Below are 8,143 nucleotides of genomic sequence, written 5' to 3'. Positions count from 1 at the left end.
TCTATTGTCCTTCCTCACCTGGAATTGTTCTTGTCTACATTTCTTGGAATGTCTTGAAAATGACACTGTTCTGACACTGTTCTGGAAATCATAAAACAGGAGATTATAGGACCAGGAGTCACAGGAATAGTTTGATCAAAACCAAAATGCAAGTAATTCACGTGAGAGCAGGGCTTTGCTTTTGTTTTAAGACAGCCTGAGTGAGCCTGGAAAACTCACAGAAGCCTCAGAACCACACAGCACCTGTCCACAGAATGCTGGTTTTCCCTCTCTTTTGAGTGACTCCTGAAGACGAGTCAGGTTTTCCACCTGTGATTGCTTTCATTGTCAGGACTCTCAATTCAAGCAATCATTCACATTTCCCAGCTACTGGCTTCATGATTTGAGGGAGCATCTGCTGCATGGTCCATGTGCTATTGCAATGGCTCTCTTCACGCACAAATTCAATTAAGATAGATCCCAAGGAAGTATGATGTATCATGAAAACTTCAAATGTGCTGGGCCTAGGCTGTATCACAGATGTTCCTCTGAGATCTGGAAAGAGAACAGCCAAAATTTGTAGTCTGTCTTGGGAGTCAAGACCTGGAATTAAAGTCATCTTTACCTTCTCAACTTCAGTACTGACAGACCCACAAAACTGGTAATGCTATCTCACATTAAGACTTTTCCACATTCATATGGATGTGCATCCAGCAGAAGGACAGCTGATAATGAGCAAATAATTAATTAAAGGCAGATTATAATTTAAAATCTACAAGTCTTCTGTGAAATTTGGTCACTCAATATTGATAAAAGGTGTTCCCTACTGTACTAAGAGTCTAAGACTGCACTTACCAATGCAGGAGTTAATTCCTCCTGTCATATATAACTTGAAGACAGTTTAGATTTCAAATAGTTGCAGATTGTTACATTTCAATCTTGATTAATTCATAACCCTGTTCTCTCTCTAGAGAATCCCAGTCAGAGTTGAAAGACTAATTTGAGAAAAATAAACCCGCATTACTATACATGTGGCTTTCTAAAATTTTCAAGAGAAGTGAGGAATAAGGGTCACTTTCAAAGATCTTGCAAAAAATAGGAAATACCAGAAAGTCAAATACAAATGCAAATTTAGGGACAATGATCTTCTGCTCACAGTCTGAGGTACCTTACAGACTGATGCCAATCCCTGTCAGAGAAAGTGAGCATGGAGTCAATTATGGTTCAATGTGTTTGTCCTGATATGTACAAACAGAAAGCTGTATCATGTCTCTTGTTACGCTAGAATCTGTACAAACAGTAGCATTAATTTAGTGTCATAGATAAATATTCGACAGAAAGTTCTCCTACCAGTAGAATATCTGTATTTTCATAAAATTGTTTACAACTGGTGCAAGATTCAGCTCATACATACACACCTTTAGTGCCTCCCAGATCCCAAGGCGTGTTAGGCAGTAAAAAGCATTCAATCACCAGAAGCACAGCTGGGCATCTTTTGTGTGGCAGCCTCAGAACAGTGATTTTTGTTGCTTGACAAGAGACCCAAGTTGATTTGTTTAGTCAAAACCAAAAAGAAAGATAATGCTTTTAAAGATGTAACACTTTAATGGCACCATTTTTCCTCTGTTGTCTTCACATTCAAGCTTCCTCTTGATATGAATGGATCCTAGTGGGTTAAAAAAAAACATTATTGAGGGAAAGAAGATGGGAGAAGATGGTGACAGAAGTAGAAAGCTTGCCAAAGGGGTTTTTTTTTGAAACTAAGTTCCAAATATAAAAATGCTCAAGCAAGAGCTGCTGAAGTCAATGGAAACATTGCTCTGAGTTGGTTCAAATACTGCACAAGGAGGGTCAAAGGTAGCTGTGTGGATCTGGACAAAAAGAGCTTGGTTTAAGATACAAGAAGAAAAGAGTATGACTTTGATGGCATTACTATCCTTCATAGAAGCAATGCTGTTTAAGATGCAGGGGAAAATACCCTGTCCCCCTTCAAACACAAAGAACTTAATTCAGAAACAGAGAACTTAATTCAGAAACAAAGAACTTATGACTCGTCATTGTTGTGACTGATAGTACCAGATACTTGGGGAGTTTCTAACCTGTCAACAGGATGCAGATTCAATTTCTTCGAGAGTGTCATCACTTTTGCTAAACCCCTGAAACAGAAAATAAAATCAATTACTACAAGAGTCATTGCAGGTTCTTGGTAGTTAATAGAAATAGGAAGCTACATAGACGTGAAAAAAGTGGACATTACCCAACACATAAGAACTCACTGGAAAGACTGGAAAGAAGCAATGCCCTCAGGAGGCAGCTTTATTATTAATTCTGATGAACAGCTTTTGCTACCAATTGTGGTTGGCTTGGTGACTTGGTCTGGAGGCACTGGCTTAGCACAGACGAAAATCAGAGAAGAATAGAGTGGTTTATCTGCTAAGTTCTGTCCTTGGAAATAAGACAGACTTTACTGAGTTTTTCTTCTTCAATGAGAATGTCTTGTGTAAGTCCTAGGCATAAAGGTACTTTTCAATGGACCATAGTAGTCTGAAAAGCTGTTAGATTTGCAGTGCTGACTTGCTCTGTTGCAAATCTTACTCAGGCGACCTTGAGATTTAGCTGTTTCTGGATCCCAACATCTGAATTAACATTGAATGTGTCTGGCAGCCCAGATGATTGACTGTGGCCCATATCACCTGTGAAAGTGCGTATAGATATTGTGTAGAGTGATATCTGTCCACTTGATTTGTAGTGCTGGTAACAGTCTGATAACACACATCCAATTAGTCATATGCATCAGCACAAATTTTAACTACCTGTTTCCCCCTTAGAGATGATAAGTCAACTCTGTATAATACAAAATAAAACTATAGCTCTGACCAAGGCTGGGATGCCCTTCTGGTGCAGTGCTTGAGACCTGTAAGAAGGAAGGTGCTGCCTGCAATTCTGGAGGCCTCAACCTACTGAATCTCTGAAAAGGACAGCACATGAGCCACTCTTTGTCACCCTGTTCCTCACACATTTTACTTAAGCTAGAAAAAGATCTGCTACCTTAAAGATGCTACCAACACTTAACTTATTATTATTTAGCTTAATTAAATGGCTCTGAACAAAAATGGACAGGAATATGTGTTGGAAAAGGTATTGCAACTTAATTTACCAGCTTTTCTGGGGAGCAACCCTGACTTTATTGCACTAGATAATGGTAGAAGACTTGTAACTTGGAAGGACAGCACTGACACATAATTTGGGAAGGGACAGAGTTTATTAGCTTCAGTTACACAATTCCTGTTCAGTATGGTCCAAACTAGACTGAACCATAGTTAATATCATCCATGGCATTGCTCCTGGATTAGGGACCCTGTGCTCTGTCTCTCTTCAGCCCCCATTGATTTGTTTGATTGTCCTTTTCTTGAGCTGTGATTCTGGTTACCAGAACACCAGTATATCTGCACCACAGCTCTAGATGTGCCCCCAAAACTTCTAGGTCAGCACTGTTAATTCAGCAGTTCTACACTGAGTATTATCCTACACTGTGTCTACATGAGTTCATACCATGTGACAGAAGCACTATTAATCATTTAGACAGTCAGAAGCAGGCTGTAATTCAACACTACACCTGCATAAGAATAACTTTATTTACATTCCTTTTGCTACTCCTTCAGGATTCCTTTTATCAAGAATCTGCCCAGTACAAATATGTATAGCTGAGTTAATTTCCTTAAAATCAGACATTGTACTGGAAATGCTCGCAGAGCCATTATTATCTCTAGTAATGTAGCACACATTTCTGTAATATTCTTTCAAACCACATTGAAATCTAAAAACTGACTGTAAAAAGAAAAATAGTAATTGCTGTTTCTTATTGTTCCTATGAATGTAGCTTGTACTCACAAGAAGATTTTCAATGCAGTCCACACACAAAGTTGACACACACAGCTGTCACAAGGTACATATTTGAAAAAAAATCTGAATACTTCTTGTCATGCAGTCAGGGAAAAAAGAATTCTAATTCCATGAGTATGATGGTTTCTTCATTGCTTTTAATTCTCTGACCACCTTCATTTATTTCCACAGCTTTAAGAGTTTCCTTGATTTATCAGTTATTCGTGTGGCATCATCAGCTTCTGTTAAGTGCCTGGCCTAGCAGAGACAAGAACAGCTCCAGAAATGAACCCAACCTGAGAAGAGCAGCTGATATTTAGAGGGGTTTAAATTCTTTCTGAGTTATGGTAGCATGGATAGGATTTATTGGAAACTTTCCCTCCTAAGAAATGTTTCAATTCAGAGATACATCAAAGTTGGGAAGGGGTTCATGCTGTCATCTTAATACAAGTGAACTAAGTCATCTTCTGGAGCTACACAAACACCTCTGGTGAGCAATTACATTTTCTAAAGAGCTGAAGTCTCTCACAGTATGAGGGCATTCAACATGCTACCAGCATGCTATCAGGAGCTGCTGACTTTTCAGAAATGCCTGTGTCCAACTGGCCTGCCATTCTGGGCTTAGTCACCTTCATCCACAAGGCACTGTTTCCACAAGAGGGAAAAACTCCCTCCCTTCCTGTATCCTTGGCATTATAGGTATCCAAATGCTCACCAGCAAGGACTCTAATGTGCCTCCTCCATTCAGCACACACGGCACACACACAAACACACAAACCCCAATTCCTGCACAGTTCTTTGTGGGGACAAGGAATGAGGTACCCAGAGGAAGTAGTGGTTTTTTAGGTATGGTTTGGCTTTAGGGCTTTTGCAGCACATGTGCAGGACATGACTATTCTGAGGGATAGGTCTTCCAAATATTTTTCGACAGAGTAATTTAACCTTCCTATTGAAGCCCATTTAATTATGAAGCTGTAAGCAAGACTCAACACTCATGAAATTATAATATTTATGCCATTCTCAAATTATTATGCTACAGAAATATTGAAAAGAGATACAGGAATGTTGTGACTGCTTGTCTCCCACTCTGAAATCAGGAGAGTTGGCTTTATGTAAGACATTCCTCTGAAAAATATGTAGTTAACATGCTCTCCAGCCAGACTTTCATCATCCTTTCACCACTCCATCCCAATACCCCACTATCTTTATTGCAGAATTATTTTCTCAGGTCTAGTTTACTTTTCTTGAAACTTGATCCATTCTTCATCATTCCTAGGAATTCAGAGTATGTCAAATGGTATTCCTATGACTTTGAGCAAGCTTTCTTGGATGACTTCACTGGGGATCAATAGAAGACTTTGTTCCCAAGACAGTTAAGTTCCACTTGGACTGGGTCAGCATAATGGAGCAGAACCTTCTGGATGAAGAAGTAGGACATAATGCTGTAAGCATGCATCAGCCTTGTTGTATATTTATCATAGCACCATAGAACCATAGAATGGTTTGGGTTTGAAGGGAACCTTGAGATTATCTAGTTCTAACACCTCAGCCATGGCAAGGCCAGGTTGCTCAGAGCCCATCTGACCTGGCCTTGAACACTTCCAGGGATGGGCCATCTACATCTCATCTGTTCTAGTGTCAGACTATCATCACAGTAAAGAATTTCTTAGTAATATCTAATCTAAAATTACTCTTTCAATTTGAACCCATTCCCCTTTGTCCTGTCACCATATACCTTTCTAAACAATTCCTCTCCATCTTTTCTGTAAGTTCCCTTCAGAGACTGGAAGGCCACAGTTAGGTTATACCAAAACTTTCTCTTTTCCAGGCTTAACAATACCAATTCTCTCATCCTTTCTTCATAGGAGAGGTGATCTATCCCTCTCACTGTCATGGTGTCTCTTCTCTGGACTCCCTTCAACTACTCCAGAGTAGAGCAGAGGGGCAGAATCCCCTCCCTCACCCTCCTGACCACACTGGTTTTAAAAACAGTTGTTAGCTTCTGAAATATGTGCTTGGGGTCTTTTTTATTTTATTTTATTTTATTGATTTGTTGGTAATCAGGTAGCTATGGCAATTACATAACATACGGAGGGAAAATCTTCATTTTATATAGCAAACAATGATATATAGTTTTCTTAACATAAAAGAGGCTTTTACTCATGCTATTACATCCAGTTATGCTTCAACAGAAATTGAAATTAATTAGAAGCCTGTAGTACGTATTTTAAAATCTGCTTTTATTTATATTTTCTGGTTTTATTTATATTATCTGTTCTAAGTCAAATATACAGAGAGGAAAAAAATCAGAACAGGTTTTGCGTCCTGAAACTGATTTTTCAAAAAATATTACTGTAAATACTGAGCAAATGGGTTTAATAGCCTACAGACCATCACTGGTTTTCAAGATCTCAATATTAGTTCCTACTCATATTATACAGGAAAAAATACATTCTGCCTTTCTTTCTCCGAACTTCATCCAGTTTCCTCAACTCCCAGTAAACCAGTCACTGAAACAATTTTGGTATATGCAAGGACGTTTTTACTGCAGTATGTACATGGACATCAGGCTGAGTTTGCCTTCCTGCACTAATACGGCTGGATTTTTCAATACAGCCTTTCACAGGTCACATTTACTCATATTCTATTCCTGAAAATACATTTGACAAATGTTGACCAAATGTAAATATCTTCGATATTTATAATATTATAAAATTGTATCTGTTTCTATATTTTCATTCATGATTTGCCTTTAAATTGCTAAGAAAATTTGCATTCATTTGGTGCTGCAAATATGGGAGGATGGCTTGTAAGGATAGTGCTGAAGGCAGTCTTCCCCAATGAATTACAGCTGTACTGACTACTGAGGGATGAAAACAGCCTTGCCTGCCCAGTGAGGATGGGGGTTATAAAACAGTGGGTTGAGAGTCAGCTGGAGAATCAGAGTCTGCTGCAATTCGGGAAGGAGCTTGCTGGCTGTGCTGTGAGGAGATAAGCAACATGTGGTCATGCAAGGGACAGATAAGGTGAGAAGGTGTTGTGTGAGGGACAGACAGGGTTAGGCGGCCAGGTAAGGGACAGGTTGGGTTAGCCAGACATGTAGAAGGAAGAAGGGAATTTGCAGAGAGAAGGACGGAAGGAGTCAGAGCTGTGTGGAGCTGCCTGAGAGAAGGCATGAGAAGTTTTTAAGATAATAAAAGGCTGGTGATGGTGCCAGTCATGTCCGTCTTGACACAGCTACTACATACAAAGAAATACAACAGCCTGAGAGTGACAACAGAGCTCTCCTCAGGCAGGGTTATCCGTCTTTCTCTGCAAAAACAGAAATTAGGCAGAGCAGAAGACCTTTATATGTCACAGCCAGTAGATGAGATATCAAAAAAAAACCCTGCATAGTGGTAGACCATTTTTCTGGTACCTTTTCCTCCATAGTTGTCATATACTGAAGGGATTATGCAATTTTGGAAGCCTTTCAACTACCAGAATCAGAATCTATGAAGTTGTTTAGAAATTCTTCTCTGGATTCATGTGTTTTCTTGTGGCCATTTTCCTGTGGAGTCTTTCCTCATTCCACTAACACCACCTAAATGTCTTTTTCAGGATGTCTCAGTCCTTAGCCAAGAGGAGCACAGCTGCTTTCCACTTCCAAGTGACCTTGTAAGAACCATTAGCTAGTCACGCAAGAGAGAAAAGAGCATCTGAACACCCTTAGGGTTCCTTGACACAAAAGGCCAAAAATAGATACACTTATTTTTCCAAATTTCTGCATTTCAGACTTGTTATGCATTTCAGGAAAAAAATACCTTCAGCTACAGGACCCCTCGATGTCCTGCATTTCTTTAGCACCTCAGAAAAGGAGCTAGTTCCAGCCAGGTACAAAATCTGGGTACATGAGGCTTACTGGATGTTCTCTGAAGGGTCTAGCTCCATGCCAACCACTCCAAGCCTGGCTATGAACCATGTGTTTCCCCATGCAGAAATGGAGCTGTTACCCAACCATAAAGAGTTTGCCAGGTTTGTCTCTTTGCAGGATTGTCACAGCACAAAGCAGAACGTACTGCCTTTCAGTTATGGTGGTACTACTCAAGAGGCAAGATCAAATTCACTGGGTTCTCTAGGCCTCTGCCACACCTTTACATTTCTTCTTGTAAGTGTCCTGAAAGCTGATAGACTACTAAAAATAAATTTTCTCCAAAGGTCTTTAACCTCAGAATGCCCAGAAAGTGTGAGGTATATTCCTTGTGGAAAAACCAGACTAGTACTGCTGTCTGCACTACATAAA

General features: G+C 39.7%; 1 long non-coding RNA gene across 1 annotated transcript in view; it reads right to left on the bottom strand.

Moving 5' to 3' along the window:
* Window positions 1-1,173: 1,173 nt before the first annotated feature.
* LOC148219789 (uncharacterized) overlaps window positions 1,174-8,143 on the bottom strand; it is a 31,241-nt gene continuing 24,271 nt past the window's right edge. Inside the window, exons 2-3 of the long non-coding RNA XR_015799280.1 lie at window positions 2,079-2,135; window positions 1,174-1,645 (exon numbers count right to left, since the gene is read on the bottom strand). This is a non-coding gene — a long non-coding RNA (uncharacterized LOC148219789). The remainder of the gene's footprint in view (window positions 1,646-2,078; window positions 2,136-8,143) is intronic.

The sequence above is a fragment of the Sturnus vulgaris genome, chromosome Z (assembly GCF_052056855.1).
Source record: "Sturnus vulgaris isolate bStuVul1 chromosome Z, bStuVul1.hap1, whole genome shotgun sequence".
Taxonomy (NCBI): domain Eukaryota; kingdom Metazoa; phylum Chordata; class Aves; order Passeriformes; family Sturnidae; genus Sturnus; species Sturnus vulgaris.
The sequence above is the reverse complement of the archived record's forward strand: the minus strand, read 5'-3'. Positions and strand labels throughout refer to the sequence as shown.